This window comes from Papaver somniferum, chromosome 3, assembly GCF_003573695.1.
Source record: "Papaver somniferum cultivar HN1 chromosome 3, ASM357369v1, whole genome shotgun sequence".
Classification (NCBI taxonomy): Eukaryota; Viridiplantae; Streptophyta; class Magnoliopsida; order Ranunculales; family Papaveraceae; genus Papaver; species Papaver somniferum.
The window spans coordinates 31,681,622-31,692,580 of record NC_039360.1 but is presented as its reverse complement, the minus strand read 5'-3'; positions in this window follow the sequence as shown (position 1 = coordinate 31,692,580).

The following is a 10,959-nucleotide window of genomic DNA, read 5'->3' as shown; positions in this document are numbered from 1 at the left end:
TTTTGTATCTCAATCACTCTAATTCACCCTAGCATTGGTAACAACTTGAATCGTGATCCCCACCTAATCACTTAGAGAAACATAGTTTAAAAACAAAACAAAATAAAAACAGAAGTGAAAAGGACTCAACGAGATATGGTGAAACTATCATGTTATTTCTAACACCTGAGCTCTGTGCTTTTATGAATAGACTCTTTAGATGTTGCCATCTAGTCACAATCCAAATGAAGTCTTTAAGTCGTTAATCTGGTTTACAAGAAGCAACCTAAGGTTAAAGGAGAATCAACTCTATCTAATACAACTAGTATCACACAGGAGGTGTGGGGATTAGGTTTCCCAATTGCTATAGTTCTCCCTTATATAGACTTTCAAATCAGGGTTTGCAATCAATGTTAGCTTGGTAACAAAGAATTCAATATTCACCGTTAGATGAAAACCTGTTTAGATTCAATCTAATATCTTTCAACCATTATATCGAAAACTTAGCTTGTGACACACAAATGAAATGCACGATTTTAGGTTTGTGTAACCGTACCCAAACATGTACATTTGTTGGTTCAACAGCAGTTAACCAAATGGTTAGCCATATGAGCACTTTCATATCAACCATATTCTTCTTCACCATAACTAGTTCAAATGACTCAAATGAACTAGTTAGAGAGTTTTTCAATTGTATAAATCTTATATAAATATACAAGACATAATCGAAGAAAAAACGATTTGATTCACTCGAATCGATTCATGAACTTTATAGCCACGGTTTGCAATTTGCATTCCTTAGTTAATATAAATATAAGTTCACAAATAATCGTCTTTAGATATAACCAACTCAAGTTCGCGGACTTAAGTTCCTGGAAGGAGTTCACAAACTCCAGCAAATATTCTCGGGATGAGAACCTCCGCCGGTTCGCGGACTGGGTTCGCAGACTGATCTCACAGCTTTTGTTCTAGTTTTCCTGATCAACAAAGTACACATACTTTGGTTCAAGGAATAAGGACTTATACATATATGGATCGTATTCCAAACATACTACCCCTAGCTACTTAGTTCCTCAGTATCCCTGCGCCTTCGACTTATAGAGTCACGCACGTGAATAGCAAGTCATATGGATCATATTCCAAACAGCAAAGGAAGAATCTGTTTGGTAACCATTCTAATCAATCTTGCTAGAAGATATTAATTAGTCATTTAGAAATACTCCTATGTTTAATCTAATATACTCCTTTGTCTGGTTAGATCAGTCTATCCAATAACTACCGAAATAGTCATGTTTAGATTTGAACCCAATCGATGTAGATCTCAAAGAGAAACTATAGAGAATGCCGATATCACGCAACTAATCAATCAGATCAATCAAAGATAAATTGATTCTAGTTGGATCCCAGCCGATCAAGGTTTGTGCACTAAATCCACAAGATACGAAAACTAATAAGAATTCTTCTTCGTTTTCAAATCTTCCATTGCCTTCAAATAACTGCACAACAACACTTGAATCCTCTTGTGATCAATCACACACAGAACAAAGTCTATTAACAATGGATTATCACAAGATGTCTTTAGATATAACAACATTTCTAAAGATCCTGTCGATACTTTGATCTAGTCTGAGTGAATCTTATATCAGAAGAGAAGATTCTCAAGAATAAACAAACGAGGTGCAATCAAAGTTTCAACAACCGTTAGTTGATGAGTGCCAAATATTGTATATATTTATCCCTTTTTGTTGGCATTTAACTCATCTTTTGTGCAGTAATTCTACATTTTATCCCATATTCTGTATTTTCATTGTTTTCAAGAATAAATATTTTTATTAATTAATTTTGCATTTTTAGGTAATAAATAAAGTTCGGATGAGTCGCGGAGCGAAAAGAGCAGAAAAGTAGTGAAAAGCCGGGAGAAATTACGCAAGGAAGCCGCGAAGAATGGTGCGCACAACCTCATTTTCTACACACAAAAGCGCCTCCGTTCTCAGCCATCAGATCAGTTCTCAGAAGCATCCGACGGTCGCTCCTGCATAGAGCATCAAAATCTGAAGTCTCTGCCAAGCACCACAGCGCTGAAATTCCAAGCCTTCAGATTAGATGGTAGTTGAATCCAACGGTCGCTCCATTGCTGTGCATTAAAGTTTGATATCTCCGCCTAACACTACAACACCTAACTCCATCTGGCATCGTTGATTTCGTTGTATCAAAAAATCTAGCGGTCTCTACAAGCTTCACTCCGCATCACCGTCTGATTCACCTACCAGCTTCGCATCTCGCGGCCCATATCACGAAACATCAAGACTAGATGAATTCGCTCAACACTCTATCACCCGAGCCCTACCACCTAACCAAACAACCCCCTTCTCCCATTCTATCGAACCCATCTACCACCATCACCCCCCTCTCTGCAGAACCACCTCCTTCCCTGCCGCACCACCATCATCACCACCACTCCTGCAACAGCCACCAAACCACCAACTCTCCACAACAACCACAACCCATCACTACTATCATCACCCCTATCACCTATTACTCTATTTCAACAACTCCACCATCCTCTTCACTGTTAGGATTGGATTTGGTGAATTAGATTGATAGATGAAGCAATTGGAGGCGTGGATAGCAGCAGGAGCGTCAGAGGAAGGATGGGTCGTCGCACATGGGAGGAATTGTGCCATAAAATTAGGTAATTTGCAAAACCTAATTTCACTGACTTTGGGGAAAAATTTGGGGAAGAACCCTAATTGTGTAATTTAGGGAATTTGGGTCTGTGACTATAAATAGCCTTATGGGTGTGTTGTAAAAACCATGTTTGGAGTAGCCAACATCCAGAACTTCTCAGTTCTGTTAATTGTTCACTTTTCAGTCAATTTCAGTTAAGTTCAAATTTTGTTAATGTTAGTGCAATATCCTGTTAGTGTTTCTGTTAAATGTTCATTGTTAATTTATGCTTATGTTCATGTTATGCTATGTTTCTCTCCTGTTAATTGTTTATTTCCTGTTGATGTTTGTTAATGTTCCTGTTAATACTTGGTCTCATATCCTGTTAATGCTTGATGTTCATTGTTAATTCTTTTCACTGTTAAATGTTCCTGTCATGTTTGTTTTACTGTCAGTTACATAATGGAATGCTAGGCTAGATACATTTGAAGCAATGAACTGATTGTGTAATGGAAGAAATCAGTGCTTAAAGCAAGCTGATTTTCTTGCCATTCCCTGTGTATGCTTGTATGCAATGTGCTGATTGTGCATTGGGAGAAACTAGTGCTCATAGCAAGCTAGTTTTCTTCCCATTCTATTTGTGATTGCCTGTATTCTGCCTTAGCCTAGCCTTGCTCTGTCAGTTTCTCCACAACCTTGCCCTTGGCCTTAGGCCTTGGTTATCTTGTTTTGTTCTTTGCTTTTGCTGTTGCCCTGTTGTATCTTTCATTTTGTTTGCTGTTTTCTTCCTTGCTTGTGCATTCTGTCACTGCTGTTGTGCACTTGCCTTGCTGCATTGCACTGCTGCATTACTATTTGCTTCCCCTGCTGCTACATTGCCTTCTCTGTCACTTGTGCTGCTGCTGTTGCTGCTGCCAAGCAGCTGCTGTTGCTGCTGCTAGGCCTGCTACCTGGTGCTGCTTCCTTTCTCCTGCAGCTGCCCTTCTGCTGTGCAGCATTTGTGTTGCTTCTGCTTCCTGCAGCCAAGCAAAGGCAAAAACCCATTGAGCCCAAAGCTCACTTCAAACTGAAGCCCAATTCAGTCAACTGTGGGCTTAATCAAAGCCCAGTTCATTAAGGCTCCAAGCCCAAATTCATTATTAAGGCCCAGTTCAATTCATTTTAAGACCAACTGAGCACAAGGCTCAGTTCATTCCAAAGGCCAAAGGTCAAGCCCATCTTACTTTTACTTTGAAAGCAAAGGCTTAATCAAAAGCCTATTGTTATCAAACCCACTAAGCCCAAAGCAAATTTAGAACCCAATTAGCTAGAAAACTCAAAACACTCCCGATCTCTGTGGATCGACCCGTACTTGCACGAGCTACAACTGACGACCGTGCACTTGCGGTATTACTGTAGGCCCCCGTTTTTATTGCGCTTAATTTTATACATATCTCCGGGCCCACCAAGTTTTTGGCCGGGGATAATTTTTAGGACCTTTTAGAAGCCTACCAAGTTTTTGGCGCCGCTGCCGGGGATTGGTGCTGTGTTTTTCTTGTTGTTTTATTAGCTATTTTTGCATTTCACTGCATAGCATTTGCATCTGCATCTGCTTCACTTCATTTGCTGTTGGACCTGCTATTCTGAACCTGTTTTTCCTCTGCTGGGACGCCACCAAGGAAAAGAACCAAAACCCAACTGGGTTTTTGCAACAATATCAGAGCAGCTGGGCTGTGCTTAAAAGGTAACCCATTTAAGAGAACCCGAATTGTGGGCTTCCAATTTTTTAATTGTGGCATGTAATATTAAAGCCAATTTTTGGGCTTCTCTTATTTTCTGTTGGGTTTGTAATAATTTTTGTGGGCTTGTTTAAATTCTTTCATTGGACTTGTATTTTGGACTCTGGGTTTAAACCCAGCTGAGCTTGTAACCGATTGTGGACTTGAAAAGTGGACCGCGAAACCAAAGTTTTAAAACAAACGTCGGGCCTTAACCAACTGGGCCAAATTAAACTTTCAAAATTAAAACTTGGATTTTCGTAGGCCGCAGCCTTCATTCCATTCCATTAGAGGCTTGCACAGTGGGCGTGCTCCCAATTCAAAAACCAAATTTCATTTTCTTTTTCAAAAAAAAAAAAAAAAAAAAAAAAAATTCTTTTGCTCCCTATTTTTAAAACCAAATTTCTACTTTGCTCCCATTTTTTAAAACCAAATTTTCTTGTAGATAATGTGTTAGTTAAATTTCCTTTTGTATATATTTTGCTAATCCAATATGATCTCGGCTGAAATATGTTAGATTTTTGCCTTGAATAACGGAGTTTTAATTCTGCTTTCGCCGAAATCGGGTATTCTCTCTCCTTTTACTCTACTCAGCATGTCCCTTTCCATATGTTGCATTTTAATTCTTTCCATATTTTGAAACATTGAGGACAATGTTTAGTTTAGGTTTGGGGGTATAGAGTAGATACCACGATAATTTGCCATAATTGAAAACGAACTCCTTCTTTTTTTGAAAAAATTGAAAAAATTCCAAAAAAAATTGAAAAATCAAAATTCAAAAAAAATTAAAAAATTGAAAAAAATCATAAAAATGGAGCTCATTTACCTTGAAATGTTGACTCTTGTGCAAATATGTATTTTTATTAGGAGTCTTAGTCTAGATATTTAGGCACCCTGATTCTAGCACAATTCACATAGTGATAAGAAATTTGCACGCGCACGATCTACAAATACATGTATGGCCTCGATCTTCAAGGTGTTTGATAGGAAGTTACGATTGCCAATCACTTTAGAATACTGAACGAAACTGGACTAGCTTGTTCTTTGGTTGGTTGGGATAGAAGGTGGAGGTTACATTAAGAAAGACAACCATCGAATTTAACTGGGTGCATCAAAAAGGGCTACCTCTTGCAATGTGTCATGTAATCTTTTGTTTCCTTTTGTATATGTATCAAAAGTGTTTCCTTGAAAAAAAAAAAAAAAAATACAAAAAAATACAAAAAAAAATCAAGTATTTATCAATTCCATCATCTCTTGTTCCAAAAATAAAAGAGAATAGTCAATGTAAATAAGAGTCATGTAAAGAAGAGTCATTTTGTTGTTGTTTTTGTAATAAGCAAGGAAGGGTGTATGCCATTGATGTACAACGCGAGTAATTGTGAAATACCTCCAACTCATTCACAATTCTCGTAAAGTCCGGACAGCTAGCTAGATTTCGACCTCAGTTCTTAGCCTGAGAAACTATCTCTTGGTGATTAGTAGTCATGACTTCAGATCTTTCTTTACACATGTGTAGATACACTTTACACTCTTATCACATGTCCTTATTTGTTATCAGTGCTAGGATTGTGCCTTCGATAGCTAGATTGACATCTCCATTCTTGCTGTGAGCTTAAACTGTTTTGCACATGTCACGTTTGATGGAATATGAGCTTATATTTTGACCTAGAACTTTGTAGGTACGTTCTAAGCAAACCTTCACGAGACTTCAACTCGTCCACTAGGGACACTTAGTGGTTTAAAAGGCTTAGTGCATACGCTAAATGCATTCGAGAGACCAACGACAGTGGTATAGTTAGGATTTCCTTAGTTTTGTTTTACTTGAGGACAAGTAAAATTCAGGTTTGGGGGTATTTGATGAGTGCCAAATATTGTATATATCTATCCCTTTTTGTTGGCATTTAACTCATCTTTTATGCATTAATTCTACATTTTATCCCATATTCTGTATTTTCATTGTTTTAAAGAATAAATATTTTTATTAATTAATTTTGCATTTTTAGGTAATAAATAAAGTTCGGATGAGTCGCGGAGCGAAAAGAGCAGAAAAGTAGTGAAAAGCCGGGAGAAATTACGCAAGGAAACCGCGAAGAATGGTGCGCACAACCTCATTTTCTACACACAAAAGCGCCTCCGTTCTCAGCCATCAGATCAGTTCTCAGAAGCATCCGACGGTCGCTCCTGCATAGAGCATCAAAATCTGAAGTCTCTGCCAAGCACCACAGCGCTGAAATTCCAAGCCTTCAGATTAGATGGTAGTTGAATCCAACGGTCGCTCCATTGCTGTGCATCAAAGTTTGATATCTCCGCCTAACACTACAACACCTAACTCCATCTGGCATCGTTGATTTCGTTGTATCAAAAAATCTAGCGGTCGCTACAAGCTTCACTCCGCATCACCGTCTGATTCACCTACCAGCTTCGCATCTCGCGGCCCATCTCACGAAACATCAAGACTAGATGGATTCGCTCAACACTCTATCACCCGAGCCCTACCACCTAACCAAACAACCCCCTTCTCCCATTCTATCGAACCCATCTACCACCATCCCCCCCCTCTCTGCAGAACCACCTCCTTCCCTGCCGCACCACCATCATCACCACCACTCCTGCAACAGCCACCAAACCACCAACTCTCCACAACAACCACAACCCATCACTACTATCATCACCCCTATCACCTATTACTCTATTTCAACAACTCCACCATCCTCTTCACTGTTAGGATTGGATTTGGTGAATTAGATTGATAGATGAAGCAATTGGAGGCGTGGATAGCAGCAGGAGCGTCAGAGGAAGGATGGGTCGTCGCACATGGGAGGAATTGTGCCATAAAATTAGGTAATTTGCAAAACCTAATTTCACTGACTTTGGGGAAAAATTTGGGGAAGAACCCTAATTGTGTAATTTAGGGAATTTGGGTCTGTGACTATAAATAGCCTTATGGGTGTGTTGTAAAAACCATGTTTGGAGTAGCCAACATCCAGAACTCTCAAAGTTCTGTTAAATGTTTTGTTAATTTTCAGTTCACTTTTTCAGTTCAATTTGCTGCTAATTTTCATATCCATGTTTCAGTTAAAATTCAGTCATGTTCATTGTTAATTGTTTATTGTTAGTTTCAGTTATGTTCCTGTTATTTATGTTAATGTTCATGTTCTGTTAATTCCTGTTTAGTGTGATGTTTCTGTTAATGTTTTTATTTTCATCTCCTGTTAACATGTGTCCTGTTTAGATGTTGTTCATTGTTAGTTCAGTTAGTTGTGTTCATGTTTGTTGTTGCTCACTGTTAGTATCAATTCACTGTCATGTTTAAATTCACTGTCAATTGATGGAATGTTAGGCTAGGTATCTGTGAAGCAATGTGCTGATTGTGCAATGGCAAGAAATCAGTGCTTAAAGCAAGCTGATTTTCTTGCCATTCTTGTGTATGCTTAGGTTGTAGTGTTGATTGTGCATTGGGAGAAACTAGTGCTTATAGCAAGCTAGTTCTCTTCCATTCTTTTAGTATACCTCCTGTTTGCCTGTATGCTGCCTTAGTATTGCCTCATTTCAGTTTCTTCACCACAACCCTGCCCTTGGCCTTAGGCCTTGGTTCATTCTTGTGTTGTTTTCTGTTGCTCTTGTTTTGTTTTGCTTTTGTTCACCCTGTTGTTGCTGTTTAGTTTTTGCTATTCACCCTGTTGTTGCTGTTCTTGCTATTCCTTGTGCATTTTGCTGTTCATTTTGCTGTTCATTTTGCTATTCACCCTGTTGGTTCATTTTGTTGCTGTTCACCCTGTTGTTGCTGTTCTTGCTATTCCTTGTGCATTCTGTCACTTTTGCTGCTGCACTTCTACTGCTACCACTGCTGCATTGCTACTTCTTTTTGGCCTTGCTGTGCAGCTATTTCTCCTGCACCTGCTACCCTTGCTGTGTAGCTGCAGTGCTGCTGTTGTTGTCTGCTGCAACTCCTTTGCTGCATTGTTCTCTTCTGCTGCCACTTCTTCTGCTGTGCAGCTCTTGCTTCTGCTGCTTTGCATTGTTTGCTTCACTTGTGCTGCTGCCCTTCTGCTGTGCAGTCCTGCTACTGCTGCTGTTGCAGCCACAGTTCACTAAGCCCAGCCACAGTTCACTAAGGCCCATTCCATAGTTAACCAAAAGCCCAGAGCACAATTTGAGCTCATCAGAAGACCAAAACCAAAGCCCAATTTCATTAAGGCCAAAGCCTAGTGTATTGATAGGTTAGAGCTAAAGCCCAATTCAATTAATTGTGGGCTTAACCCAAAAACCTGAACTCATTGTAAGGCCAAAGCCCATTTGCACTTCAAAGACCAAACTGAGCCCAAGCTCAGTTCTTTTTATTTTGAACAAACCCATTAGTACATTAAGCCCAATATTTCCAAAGGGGTATTCTAAGCCCAAAGCAAACTAGAAACCCAATTAGCTAAAACACTTCCAAAACACACCCGATCTCTGTGGATCGACCCGTACTTGCACGAGCTACAACTGACGACCGTGCACTTGCGGTATTACTGTAGGCCCGTTTTCATTGCATCATTTTACACACTTTCCGGACCTGCCAAGTTTTTGGCGCCGTTGCCGGGGATTGGTGCTGTGTTTTATCTGTGTTTTTCTTAGCTATTTTTGCATTTCACTGCATAGCATTTGCATCTGCATCTGCTTCATTTCATTTGCTGTTGGACCTGCTAATCTGAACCTGTTTTTCCTCTGCTGGGACGCCACCAAGGAAAAGAACCAAAACCCAACTGGGTTTTTGCAACAATATCAGAGCAGCTGGGCTGTGCTAAAAAGGTAAGCCTAAACCCATTTCATTAAGAGAACCCAACCTGTGGGCTTCCAAATTTTTAATTGTGGGCTTGTAATAATTAACCCAATTTTTTTGGGCTTTTTATTTTCCTATTTTGGGTTTGTAATAATTTATTTGTGGGCTTGTTGTTTAATTTGTGGGCTTGTATTTATTTTGTGTGGGCTTGTTTAAATTCTTTCATTGGACTTGTATTTTGGACTCTGGGTTTAAACCCAGCTAAGCTTATAACTGATTGTGGACTTGTAAGTGGACCTCGAAACCAAAGTTTTAAAACAAACGTCGGGCCTTAACCAACTGGGCCAAATTAAACTTTCAAAATTAAAACTTGGATTTTCGTAGGCCGCAGCCTTCCTTCCATTTCATTAGAGGCTTGCACAGTGGGCTTGCTCCCATTTCAAAAACCAAATTTTATTTTCTTTTTTAAAAATAAAAAAAAAAAAAAAAAATTTAAAATTTTCTTTTGCTCCCAATTTTAAAATTTTACTTGCTCCCATCTTAAACCAAATTTTTTATTTTTACTCCCATTTTAAACCAAATTTTCAAATGTCTCCCACCAAAACCAAATTTTTCCCAAAAATCCAAACCCTTTAAAAACCAAATTTTGGGCTTTGTAACATAGTTACTTAGCTCTTGAGCCAATCATGTCTGGATTTTGGTCTGCTCCTGGAGATGGAAATAAAACTATTAGAGAACTTGCTTATGGACAAACTTCACGTTATGAACCTCCCATAGACCATGATGTCAATAGTCATAGGAATTATTATGGACATTTTCAAAGTCCCGAGCCGCAATACATGAACCCTAATGACTATTCATACATGCATCATTTATCGCAACGTGAAAATGAACATTTTGCTAGTGCCTCACTCACCCAATCATCACTTATGGATCAAATAGAAGCTCGAATCACAGCTTTAGAAATGCAATCACATGAGGAATCTGTCACATCTAATTTTCTTAGGCAACCTGAAATCTATGCATGTCCCGCATGTGGTAGTTTAGACCACCCTGTTGAGCATTGTCATATTTTGCATAATTTTAGGCCATCAAGAGAAAATCCAATGTATGAAATGTCCATGAATTGTGAGAATGGTAGTCATTGGGACCATAATCAATCCTTTGAGGGTTGCGATCAATATTTTGAAAACCCTAATGACCATGCACACATGTACCATGCACCACAGTTTGAACACGAAGAATTTTGTACTCCCATGAATTTAGACTCCACCACAGAAGCTTTAAGACTCTGTAAGCAAGACTATGATAGATCTACATCACGAATTCAGGCATATTTAGATCAGATTTTGCTTCACCTACAAAAGGAGGAAATTCATGAGGAAATGTATGTTGTCCCTAATGAAGTGTCTAGTCCCATTCATGTAAATGATGTTGAATATGAACCTAATTTAGAGGAACATGAATCGACTAATGACACCACCACTTTTAATGAGGACCAATATGCATGCTACCATGATGATGATTATGATGATTATGATGATATGTTAGAAGAACATGAAAATATTGTGGAACCTGTTGGTTCAATAACATATGGCTTCTCGCCCTCGACCTGCATGAATGTTGTTCTTTCTAATACTCATTGTAATTCATATGATTTTGATATTGACATGGGATTCGTACAATTATTCTGTGAAGATGAACATGACATAGGAATAGTTGAATCTTCTGTAGACACTAATATGCATGAAAATATATTTGATGTGTCTGATTCTCTACCTAGGTCACATTGTG